The 13700-nt window shown below is 38.7% G+C and overlaps 1 protein-coding gene across 1 annotated transcript in view; it reads left to right on the top strand.

Annotated features, from left to right (window-relative positions):
• The window catches only part of LOC117997380 (FMRFamide receptor-like), a 97717-nt gene that overhangs the window by 15002 nt on the left and 69015 nt on the right, over nucleotides 1-13700 (top strand). Inside the window, exon 2 of the mRNA XM_034985650.2 lies at nucleotides 7063-7134. The gene's annotated coding sequence lies outside the window, so the exon portion shown is untranslated. The remainder of the gene's footprint in view (nucleotides 1-7062; nucleotides 7135-13700) is intronic.

Here is a 13700-nt window from a genome sequence, read left to right as displayed (position 1 = left end):
CTCTGCCTTGTGACAGGCACTCCATATTAAAAATTCACAATACGCTTTATAGGCAAGGAGATAGGCAGCTCAGACAAAAGCCCTTGAGTTCAAGACATGACATTTGTTGGGATTGACTGATTTTATCCCAGAACAAAGTATGATGCCTAGGATAATGGTAGCGTACTGGCTGTCACACTGTTTCGTGCCAGCCAATCAGAGGTGATTGTGATCGTCACAATGTAGCCATGTGCTCTAGCTGTGATACCACAGGGTGTTAAGCCTGCTGAAAACTTTCAGTACTGAAAAGAAAAATGCATTGTGTGCAGATTTTTTGACTTTGTATGAGCAGAACGCGCATTAAGAATAACTTGTTGATAGACAAGTTCTGATAATATGCGGCTGACCTTAAGAAATGCCCCCTAACCTTTGTGTGCTCGACTTGCGGGTCGTGATATAAAATTCTCACTTTTGCTCTAAGGTCTAGTCTCTAAAACAATCCTAAGGCTCGTAAAGTTATCGTATAATGTAGGCAGTAACTCAGCTAACTGCGTGTCGAACTAACTAACACGATAGCTGTGCCATTGATCCTGGCGCCTGGGAGACGAGCTCGCGTCAGTCAGGCGCTGTTATCGAGTCATCTCGGGAGATGAACGGTGCTGTCAGTGTCGAGATCACTGACTTGAGTTTTTTTATTATTATTTTTACCAGAAACCCTTGATATTTATAGAAGTTTACAAGTTAAGTTTTAGTGTCGACAATATTATATACATATTACCTATTGACACAGTATAGAGAACCTTGAGTTACTGCTACTCTACTCTATGCTGTTGGTCTAAGATAACCCAATACAACGACCTTCACCTGTCATCATCATCGATGCAACACCGGCTCATTACTGAGAACGGGTCTCCTCTCAGAATGAAAAGTGTTCGGGTCGTAGTCTACCACACTGGCTAAGTACGGATTGGCAGACTTCATACACCTTTGAGAACATTGTGAAGAACTCTTAGGTGCTTACATGCAGGTTTAAAATGTCTTATCTATAGATAGGTACTTGCCGGCGCAAACACTCAGCCGTTGCAACTTCAGAGCGTACTAGAAGTCTGGCGACACGGCGGCATACGTGGCAACTTTTTGTCGAGCGATAGGTATACAGTGTAGTAGATACAGTATGTGTACATTCAATAACTCAAGTGTAGGAATTGAAATCAGAAGAATCCTTTCCAACAATATGACGAGTACCAATATAGGGATTTAAAAAAGTTTATAATTGGTTTTTAGTGCATAGAAGCGTTGGTGGATTTGTTCGATATAACAGCGGCTTTCATTTGCTTTGGGCTTTGATGCTCAAATTGGCAATCAGACAACATATGGCCGCGACGGGTGACAATGAGGATGACGATGAATCAATACCCTTAATATAAATGCGAAAGATGTTTGTTTGTTGGTTTGTCCTTCAATCACGTCGCAACGGCGCAACGGATTGACGTGATTTTTTGCATGGCTATTGAAAACGACTTGGAGAGTGACTTAGGCTACTTTTTACCCCGGAAAATCAAAGAGTTCTCACGGGATTTTTAAAAACCTAACTTCACTCTCTCTGTAATAGTTATGTAATATTTTTTGTGTGCAATAAAGTATTTATATCTATCTATCTATCTATATCCACGCGGACGAAGTCGCGGGCATCAACTAGTACCTAATATCCTCTAATAATCTGAATTTTGACTACGGCACGGCGGCCATAAACCCTTCTTGCTCTGACAGGAGACCTGTGCTCTGTAGTGAGTCGACGATGGGTTGATCATGTCGTCTCAAATGAGACTATAGCCAGCTGCGAGCGACGCAGAGTGTAGGTATAAGTGTTCAAGTGTATTTCCTTTATCTCAAGCTATACAGGGTGTAACTTGCACGCTAGCGGAATCTTAGCGCTATTATTATGCGCTAAACACGATCTAATACCAATAACCATTTACCTTATACTTGTTTTTTTAGTATTTTGCAAACCCGCAATGTATAGCGTGCAAAACTTGTGGTTTTATTTGTAATACATACAAAAACACAGGTTTTAAAAACGAGCTTTTTTTTGTCAGTAATCATCAGAATCTTATCTTCGTTATTGCCGGCATTCTAATTACACCCTGTATATCTCGTTAATCTTTGGTCTATTAGGAATACTATTATCAAGAATCATCGAAGCGGGGGTGATATGACGTCACTACACTAATGAAACTATTAACTCCGTGACGTCACCGCGTCGTCGCTAGGACGGGAGTGATCAGACGCGTAGTTTGCAGTTAATTATATGTGACATTACGTCATGAATATTAAAAAATCCATTATGTTTACTAAACAATGGCAAAGCCCAAAGATCTATATAATATAAGCCCGACGAGTATGTGTACCTACAAATAATCTAAATTTTTAGGGTTCCGTACCTCAAAAGGAAAAACGGAACCCTATAGGATCACTTTGTTGTCTGTCAAGAAACCTACAGGGTACTTCCCGTTGACCTAGAATCATGAAATGTGGTAGGTAGGTAGGTCTTACAGCCGACATTCGTGGAAAGATCTGAACGCCGTGAATTTGTGGTTACATCACACAAAAAAAGTTAAATTGTGGTCATGAACTAATAATTAGTATTTTCAATTGTGGAAGTGAGATAACTGTATCAAGTGGGGTATTACCTGCGCTTTCTAAAACAGATTTTTATTTATTTTTATGCATCATAGTATTTGAGTTATCGTGCAAAATGTCGAAAAATACGACTGTAGTACGGAGCCCTTGGTGCGCGAGCCTGACTCGCACTTGGCCGGTTTTTTTTAAGAATATTATCTTTAAATACAGGTATAAAGCCAAGCCGAGCGACTGTCCGTTGCCTGGCAACGGCGAGTCTAGTCCATGTCTAGTCACACTACTCGGTGCGTTTGAGTCGCGAAAAGGTAAATCTAAAATGATCGTGATTCCATGGACTCGGCATGTCCTAATGGATAAGAACATTACACACAAACTACAGGCAGCCCCGGCGAGTCAGTACCGCCCAGTGGCGTGCAGGGCATAGAGGCGTAAATGCACTGCTTACCCCAGTTGTAATGGCTCAATGCATATTGTTCATTATGACCTGCCAGTAAATACGTTCCTACCTAACTAATGCTTACCCTGGCTTCAAACACTGTGCACGCCACTGGTACCGCCTAACAGTCGATTCAATATTTCTAAATTTTTCTCTCCGTAAGAACCATCCTCGTACCTCAAGGAATATTATAAAAAAACAATTAGCGAAATCGGTTCAGCTGTTCTAGAGATTTGCGATCAGCAAAACATTTAGCGATTCATTTTTATATATATAGAGATGTACATTTATTTACCTAAAAAATTGATGTACGAGTATAATAATCCGTTAAATAGACGTTTATATATAAGTATGACAAGATAACTAATTGCAGGAACACATTAAGATTAAGATAAAGACGTGATACATCATTCGCGTAAAATATGTTGACTGATCTAACTTGTTTAGTTTTTGTGGTTAAATGGTTTTAATTGCACGTTTAATGAGGTAACTGTACAAATAGTATTAACTAACGTGAGTAGGTACATTACTTGAGACAGAATCATTAATTTAAACCATGATTTATGTATTCATTAAATTTTCATTTTATTATAATATAAAATTAAAACACAAAAATTAGATATTTTATTTTAATTAATAAAAAACATAAAATAACATAATTTATTGTAATTAAGTTTTTAACCGGTTTAAATCTAATTGCGTAATAATATGTATAATTATCTGCAACTACGTGTGCGTAACTTTTAACAATTTTATTAGAATAAGGATATATTAAAAGGTTGTGATTTGTTATTGATAAAAACGTTTATCCGTCTGCAACCTGTATTGAGACTTTTCTATGGCTTTACTTTTACATTATTTCAATACAGTTTAATTGTTTTGCTCTATATGAAGTAAGTAAGGCTTCGTCTAAATGTCAGAGGCTAGCCATAAGCCAAATTCCCTGAACGAATTTCTAAGAATAAACCATTAAAGTGAAAGAGAGAACTGCCCGAGTTTATCAAAGTCTGCAGAAACCTAACAAAGACGCTATACAAATTGGTTCAGGCTGAAACAAACAGGTCGCGGGACGGAAACGGTGTCACATAGGGTGGACGGTACAAGGAATAAAATAAAATAAAAATCTTTTTTATTCAAATAAACTTTTACAAGTACTTTCGAATAGTCGGATGAATCTTCCAGGTTAACCCGCTTCTATCTTAGATTGTCTCTTCTCTTCTCCTTGGGCCTCCCCTGCACTATTGGAGGTCAGCCGTCATCTCGTCATATCATTTCCTATCTTTCGCCAAACGAAAAACTTATGCTACGTTGGCTATCCCGGTCCATTCTCGGATGTTTCTAAGCCACGTCTTTCTTCTTCTATCGACGCTTCTCTTTCCCTCAATTCGCATTATCGGTTTTTTTATTCCGACACAAGTTAACTCTTGACTGTGGTCTCACCGGCTGGTAAGTGATAATGCCAGACTAAGATGAAAGCAGGCTAACTTGGATAGGGTATGGCAGTTTCATAAAACTCACACCCCTGATTGGTTTCTAAGCGGCATCGTACTGGAATGCTAAATAGCTTGGCGGCACGGCTTTACCGGTTGGTAACTAGCCACAGCCGAAGCCAAGACCAGATAAGACCAGAGACTGTAAATTCCCAAATTGTCCCTGTCGGGAATCGAACCTGGGACCTCCCGCGTATATACAGCACTCACCACTGCACCAGGGAGCTCGTCACACCATGCGCTGCACGCTGCACGCTGCACGCTGCACGCGTCACGCCGCAACAGCAACGCTGACAGTTTAGCAATCGCCTCTGAGAAACAAGAAAACATACAGATTTTTTTTAAAGTGCAAGGTACAGAATCCATAACATAAAACCTCTGGAAAAGCAAGTTTTGTCGCTCTCCTGTAAAGTTGCTAATTAAGACTTAAGTTATGTAGTGTTACTTGAATGATGAATTAGTGTAAAAAAGCTGATTCGCATTTGGGGGGAAATCCCACGAGAACACCACGAAGCAAAATAAGAAGAAATCCCTCAATGTGTTGATGTATGTGGTGTCAATCTGTAAAACAATACTTTGTCATATTGTGTCGAGTTGTTGCAGTGTGAGTACTGATCCTGAGCAGGATATTGATGGATCGGCCCTCTGGCGGCACGCACATGACTCATGGTCTAAGAGCCATCGCGTGCCAGACATTCGTTATTTTATAAGAGCTGAAAGTTTCTTATTGTCCCCAACCTACCTAATCTACTAAACCTATCTAATCTATTAGATTTATGAAACATGTACTACTTTACTGTCCTACTGTACCTATTTTGTCAAAAAATTTGTATGTCATATGTCAGGGTTCCTGACTGGATATGTTGGCTTAAATCAGTTCTGTATTGAAAACACCTTGTCTTCCTATATTCATACAAATAAACTATTTCATTTAATTTCATTTCAACACTGGGAGGTTGAACTTTAGGGGGTCTGGCAGGGGGTTGCTGCGACACTAAGTGTCTGGCAATGCATGACGTGATTTCTAATACTATATACCTATCGAAGAAAATATATTAAAAAATAAGTTTTATACTTTGACTTAGGATTTGTTACACCTTTATTACCTGTTATCTCCAAAGCTACCACGACCCAAACTTCATAGTAGCCGATCGTTACTCCCTGTGTTAGGGACAATACGCAGAGAAACTTTTAGCTTTTATGAAATAACGAAGGTCTGACACGCGCTGGCTCTCTCTCTCTCTATACCATATCGGTTCAGCCGTATACGCATTAATAAAGCGATCAATTTTATAATATCGCTGCTCGGAGCTATTTATTACCGAAATGTGTGCCATAAATAACAGTCCAACGAAAATATCGCTCATAAATAAACTACTTGCTCTGCTCACTTTACATAATAAGTAAACTAATTGACTCGCCCTGGTTTTACTCGAGTATTTTTAAAAGACCTTTCATAGTGATAGCATAATTTATGGAATCTGCATGCAATTTGCATAGTTTCTGGAACCAGCGGATGAAGTTATCAACACTCCGACAATTTGACTTGAAGCACTTCTGATATAGACGCAGCAGCGAAAAACAAATATTTTGCTCTTTTTAGCTTATTTCAAGGGTGACGTAGTTTTGTTTTGCTCGATCAAACTTGACACTCGCATCAAGCAGCTTGAGCAGCTTGAGCAAGCAACCGGCGCTTTTTGTTCCAACGTCGCGCTCAAGCAACGATATAAAACTGCATCAATCACCGTCGAGCACGTAAATGCTTGACTCGAGCGTCAAGCAAGCATTGCAAGCGTCTTCTATGACAGACATGCCAGGATTGTCTATTAAATCGGAATTTTATCTCCCTCCTGAATTCCGTGGCGAGTAAACTCGTGCTCGAGGCTGCGGGTTTGACTTGAGTTAGCGAGGACCCTAAACGTTTTATAGATTGGCCGGTTCGTGTGAGACGTCATAAATCGCTTTATTTTACCCCTCGTGTTTATCTGCGGCGCGGGGTACATATCGTCCGTCAGTCGTTCGCTTTATGCTGTAAATATGATACTTATAGTCAGTATAGCACGCGACAGGTTGAGATGGCAATCGGGGTGGCAACGCCGCACAGCCCCCGCGCGGGATAGTGCGGGTGACGTGTGGGTGTGCAGGGCGTCCCCCCCGCCTCATACTCCGATTGCCATCCCGACCTGTCGCTTACGAGATATGATACCTGTAGGAGGGCGTGTTCTATGAAACTGTCAAAAGTAGGATGAAGGTGGACTTCTAGTTGTAAGCCGAAGCGAGCCGCAGCGGCAACTTGTGTTGTTCGGATGGACCCGTAGTGACTAGTGACTAGTGACTAGTGACTAGTGACTAGTGACTAGTGAGTGAGTAGTGAGGTGGTATAACTACTGCACTGTACACATTAGCTGTAGCTCGTTTGTAGTTACACTGAATGAACATTATTTTAACGATAGAAAGCCCTTGTAAAAGTTTACTCGAATAAAATATTCTGTATAAAGAATTTAATTTTGTCAACAGATTGCTGAGGCGTCTCAGTTTGGTGGTCCTCGGGTCTTATGGCTCCCCGGCCACACAGGAACACTACCTGAAGTAAGTTTTTACTTTCTCGGAAATTATTATAAAAAAAAAATTAAAAAAACATTAAGTTTTCAACAACAAGTTCGATTGTAATAATAGGTATGTGGGAATCGTCAAATTAACAATCTGCTGTAATCTGCCGTCCTAAAGCTAAAGTGTCGTTAACTACCACAACCAAGTTTCGAGATATGATCAAAAAAGCGCGAATTTATGATGAAATGATGCCATTTGATAACTAATAACCGTATACAAAACTTGAAACTATGAAAATGTAGAGCAAATAGAGCACTTTTGAATAGCTGTATTTTTAAGTTTCTAGAATAAATAATAATTAAAGCAGGACAGTTTTGGCTTTTTAGTCTAGCATTTTTTCTAACAACGTCTTGTATTTACATAACTTAAATGTCGTTAGATTACCCTTTAAGACGTTTAAGGCTTGGATTGCATTTACTTTTTTCATCGTTATACGAAACTAAAAAAAATTGTATAATTACTAAAGTAAAATGACTCTAAAAGACTTTAACGACATTGTAGGTTAGGTTATGATCCTTAAAACTATCAATAACATAACACTTAAAATGCGGCTTTTGTAATTTAAACGCATTTTAGTCTAGTAGAATAGAAATGGTTTTTATACAGTAGCGTTTTTTGGGGAGAATTGCTAAACTAAAATGTGGTTTATTGCAAATGATTGAACCGTAGCGACGTTTTAGGTTAGCATTGTTTATAAAAATTTGAGGTTTTCCAATGAAAGTAACGGTAACTACAACAATTGAAAGAGGAACAGTCCGAAAGTAGTCTCTTATTTTGTTAAAACTTATAGTATTAGTGCTAGAAATCTGTAATTTGGCATGGGTATAAATATTAATCACGCCGACAAAGTGGTGAAATAAAATTGTGATAAATATAATTTTTAGGGTGGCTCTCCTACATGTAAAGTGGGGGTGAATTTTTTTTTCTCGTCTACCCCATAGTGTGAGATATCGTTGAATAGGTCTTTTAAAAATACTGTGGGTGTGGGAACATCATTTTTCAATTTCTAGATCCGTTGTAAAATATGATGTTTTAATTAAAGTGCTAATTTTTATTAGAGTCAAGTGTGTACCCCCTTTATCAGCCATATGGTTGTATAAAGGAACGTGAAAAAATTCACAGCAGTAGTATATAATATAATCAATTTTAAAGGAAACTATCATGGCTAAGTAGGGTTCACAGGTTAAGGAGTTGTATCTGTTTTCCGAGGTTAATTATTGTACGTAGATATTACGAGTAGCATATTAATGTATATTATAGTTTTATTGTATCTATTGTATTTGTGATTGATCGTAATCCTAATAATATTTTTTCCAACTTCCCCTGTGAAGCTGGATTTTATGACTCTCTCTTCAGTTACCATCGTCCTTTGTGGGCCCGTTTGTAGAAGTGAACCGTGAAAAACCATGGATTTCAAAATATCCTCAGTATTCATAAATAAAATAAAAGCACTATCTTAGGTCAGCTGTAATAATTGTGACATTACAAAATCCATAAAATCATACAATTTTCCTTTTTTCTTCATAGCAAGTCCTCTTAGTCCGTTATGTTGTTTTCTTCCCACTACGCTATCATTCCAGAGTACAGTGAGAGGTTTGAACTCATTGGTTATTTTGCCTATTGGTGCAAACGTTTGATTGAATGCCACAAAGCGTTTACAGAAAGCTCTCGCAGGCGCACTAGTCAAAGTTAGAAGCTTTTGAAATGTGGGTATACAGAAGAATGTTGAGAATCTCTTGGGTACAGTGTATCAAAAATGCAACTGTACTACAGAGGCTAAGTGAAGATGTTGAAATCCTGAAGACCATAAAAGTGCGGAAGTTGGAGTATTTCAGCCATATTATGAGAAACAGCAAATACGACTGCCTTCAGCTCATTATTCAGGGGAAAACAGCCGGCAGTCTTACCACCAGGCCGTAGAAGAACATCGTGGCTAAAGCATTTACGCCAATGGTACGGGAAGAGTACCCGATCTCTTTTCCGAGCAGCAGTGTCCAAGGTGCAGATAGCTCTAATGATTGCCAACCTCCGATAGGAGACGGCATTGCAAGAAGAAGAAAGTCACAACCTCGCGAGATGCGGGAATAGTTAGAGACATTAAAGTTATGTATTGCGGGATAGAGTTATTTTAGGATAGGAAACAATATTTTTTTGCAAAATATCACTAAACTGTAACGCGTTTATGTGTCATTAAAGACATTTTAGTCTAGCATTTTCGTTAAAAGACATTTAAGTTATGGAATAGTGCACCATAATTTTGGAGAAAAACTTAATTTAAAAATAAGTATAGTGACTTTAAAGACATTTAAGTTAAGGAATTTAAGAAAAAAACCAGCTTTGAGACATTTTAGACTGGCAAATGTCAGTTAAATGCGTTTAAGTGTTGTTATCATATGAACAGGTAGTTATTTAACGACGTTCTTCATATTGCTATTTCAAAAACTACAGCAGCTAGGAAAATACCGGTTAGATTGGTCGATAGAAAAAAAAAATCTAAGTAAGATAGCGTTAAAAAGTCAAATTTGGCCAAATGTTGGTTAACGACGTTTTAGCTTGAGGACGGCAGTAATAGATCGACGCACGTTCAATAACTTGGGATTTTTTTTATTATACCTATATAATATCTGTCCCGGCTGTACTCACGTGTTTAGTCGACGTTAGCCCGACTAGTTTCGAACCCATCCGGGGTCCTTTTTCAAGGGAGTCAGTTCGCGCACGCGTCGCGGTTGTGACTCGTGGGTTCGTGATGTGAACCCGGACGGGTTCGAAACTAGTCGGGCTAACGTCGACTAAACACGTGAGTAAAGCCGGAACAGATATTATATATAATGGAAATCACTCCGATAGTTTAAACGCTAATTTTTTTTTAATTTCAAGGTTTGTCTTTATCTCCTCCCGTCCTTATTAAGCAACTTCAAAAAAGGAGGTCATGTATTTGACCCTTATGTATTGTCAGTGGAGATCCGCGATTATCTCAATGACTAATGAACCGATTTTGATAATTAAGGTTCCGTACATCTGAAATGTTCAAAGGTAAAAATCTGTAATGATTACAGTTGAACCACTAGGTTTATGTTTAACTTCCAGGAAAACTAAAAGTCCCCAACTAATACAGTTTTTCAGAAATCAGCGATAAGCCCTTCCCAAAAAACTTTATGGAACTGCCACCTCGGTGGGCGAGCCTGCTTCACACTTATTTGCTGGATTTATTGTACAAATAACACAAAACAAATATCTACATTCTAGATATTATATTATATTTTTGGCTCTAAATAAGGCCAAATAAAGCGGAAGCCCCAACAAAAGTTAGTGTCTAGATGTGTATCGACGTGATTGCTTTTGTTGCGGATACAATTTTCAAAATAAATGAAATACCGTATAGGTACAGGGAATTTTGCGTGCAAAGGAATTTTTCACCTTTGTCGACAACGATATTGTCTCGATTTTCTTTTATCTGATAATATTTGGATCGAATAAGATAAAACGTATAAAGGGAAGCTCACCCACGCCTGATAGGCTTATAAAGCTTCATATTTTTAGGGTTCCGTACACGAAAGGTTCCAACGGGTCGGGAAGCCTTCCGCTGTTCGTCCGTCCGTCCGTCCGTCCAACCGTCCGAAGTTCACTCTCGGAATTTCACCGGTCAGTGTGTCGTCGCTTTGGACACGAGACTTTCGGAAGAAACTAATTACCAATAGAGGGAAGACTACGTGAATTTAGGCTTTGAAAAATCCCGTGGGAACTGTTTGAATTTGTGGAATAAAAGTAACCCATGTCATTCTCCAGGTCTTTATCTATACCCATGCAAAATATCACGTCAATCCGTTGTTCCTTGATTAAAGGACAAACCAAAAAACTAACAAGCCAGTAACCAACAATCAAACCCTTTCGCCTGGTAGTTATGAATAGTGATCTATAAGTTTAAGTCTTTCTAATAAGTTTAAGTGATCTTGTAAAGTGGTGATAATAAATGACACTTTGTGATAGTCGGTTGTTGCATTTGTAAGATGATATGGTGGTGATAATCAAGCGACTATCACAAAGTGCCATTTTATAAGATTCCTATTTTAAATAAACCATTTGATTTGTTTACTCGTTTGTAAATTATTCTTATTCTTCTTCTTATTCTTACTCTGGAAATATTGTTTATGCAAAGTAACTCCCGTATACACTACGTTTCATATAACTGCATAGAATAGAGGGGCACATCCAAAGATGCAAATGAGCTAAACTGCGAGTGCCCGTAATCGCATCAGCAGCACACGAGTAGAATAGCTCTACGCTGCTACGGTGCTGCAGCTACGTGGCTCTACGGTGTAGCATCTTAATGCAACACGACTCATTGTCAGGGTTGGGACCCTTCGCGTACTAAGCCTCCGCTGTCCGTCCGTCTGTCTGTCTGCATCTCATGAACCGCAATGTTTCTACGCGCGAATTATAAGCGAAATAGTACGAGTCTATTGTTCTTGTGTTTAAAATCTGAACGTCAAGCTATAAGCTAAGGTCTGTATCTGATTGGTGTACATTCGGTTGAAGTTGACGTAAGGTAGCGCGTTTCTGAGCAAACGAATTTTGCCGATGCGTCTTTGTACCTACACTACAGGCACGGGTTATTATAAGCTCCTGCATCTGCGCGGGTAAAGCCGCCGACAAAAGATACTATATAATATACACTATAGTACCTACTCACCATAATAGATATTTTGAAGTGTTCTGGGAAGAAATAACGATAAGAATCGTTGCGGTAGATAGTAGCAACATTCGGCAAAGGTCAGCCCGCTTCAACTTTCATTGATTTGATCTTGATTGGCGATCTGACCATAGCGCGTCTATCGACTGTGGACATCCCATATATCTTAAGGGATATTTTGTCGTAGATATCTTTTTTTGTACCATTGTAAAGATATTTTTTCATCTTTCGATCTGTTAAAAAAATATTCGAATAATTAAAATTCATTTTTTTTCTTGTAGAACAACTAGTGTTTCTTATGCTGCGTCTGTGCTCTAGGAAAAAGAAATCGATGTCAATTTCCGGGACGCAAGCTACCTCTGTACCAAATGTCATATAACGCCTTTAAGAATCCCGGGGAACTCTTTGATTATCCGGAATAAAAAATTGCACTCCGAAAAATTACGTCGATCTGTAGCTCCGTTGCGATGTGATTGAAGGACAAACAAACAAACCAATAAACATACAAACAAACACATTTATAACATTGCAAGTGTGAGTAGTGATCACAATTTCTAATTTTTTTTATTGTGCACTCTGCACTAAAGACTTAACTCAATACCGACAGAAAAAAAACAGAAAAAAATTAAAGTCACTGAAATATAATAGTGTCGGTTGAAGTTCATATTGTTTGGAGTACCAAATGGTTTATACGAGGGGTCGATGAGTAGTGAGGAGTGAGGACACGACCTTATACTGTTATAGGTACAAGTATGCTAGTGTCATGATTGGTGCAATTGACACAATCGTCGCTTCTCATAGCGACAGTTAACTAATGAGAAGCGAACATAAACGTCCTTCAACTAATTGAACTATGTTTTTGTTATACGGTAGTTTAAAGTGTATTGTTTGAAGTATGAATTAGTATATAAAACTTAAATTGATTTGCTGCGAATGTTGAAGCAGTGGGTATAAATAAAAGAGCAGAGCACTATAATCACACTAATTTATTTGTTACTTCATATACCAACGAATATTATCACTCTGATGTACTTGTTACTATTATTATTGTTAATAGTTGCTCTGATTTACACAATAACACCTTTTTACTTATTTACACAAACTGACAGAGTTCTCTTACAATACGTATACGATAGGATAAAAGCTCCTAAACGCAGGGCATTTTATAGGTTGCTTTACTCCCTACCGATTGTGAAAATTTCAACTTTCTACCTTTTACGTTTCATGCGATTAGAGGTTAGAGCCTCAATAGTTCAACCGGTAAAGGAGTGGACTGAAAACCGAAAGGTCGACGGTTCAAACCCCGCCCGTTGCACTATTGTCGTACCTACTCCTAGCACAAACCTGACGCTTAGTTGGAAAGGAAAGGGTTTAGTCATTTAACATGGCTAATATTTTTTAAATCAGCAAATCACTACCCATTTTATCACTACCCATATTACAGGGTGTAACCAGAACGCTGTCAAAAACGAATACAGGAGAACAAAAACGGAAAACACGAAAAAGTATATAAAACTTTCTATATTTTTCCATTTAACAATACCTAAATCAACGCGAATGAAGTCGCGGGACTTCGCAGTTTGATGTCGCTCGGAGTCGGAACTCATTTGACTCCCTGAGGACACAATACCTCCTTTAGAGCTTCCGTTTAAACAAGTCCGTTTGTCTTCCTGTTCCAGACACTAACTGATTGTGTACACCCGGACACTTGTTGTCCGCCGCCGTCCGCCGTCCGCCGTCCGCCTCGTCCCTCGTCCCTCGTCCCTGGGAGAATATTTCACTTCCTTTGTATTCATTACAGGCAGGAGCTGGAGGAGCCTTTTCTTTACACAAAATGCTTATTTGCTACAAAATA

Source organism: Maniola hyperantus, chromosome 4 (assembly GCF_902806685.2).
Source record: "Maniola hyperantus chromosome 4, iAphHyp1.2, whole genome shotgun sequence".
In the NCBI taxonomy this organism is placed as follows: domain Eukaryota; kingdom Metazoa; phylum Arthropoda; class Insecta; order Lepidoptera; family Nymphalidae; genus Maniola; species Maniola hyperantus.
This window is presented reverse-complemented; position numbering and strand designations above follow the sequence as displayed.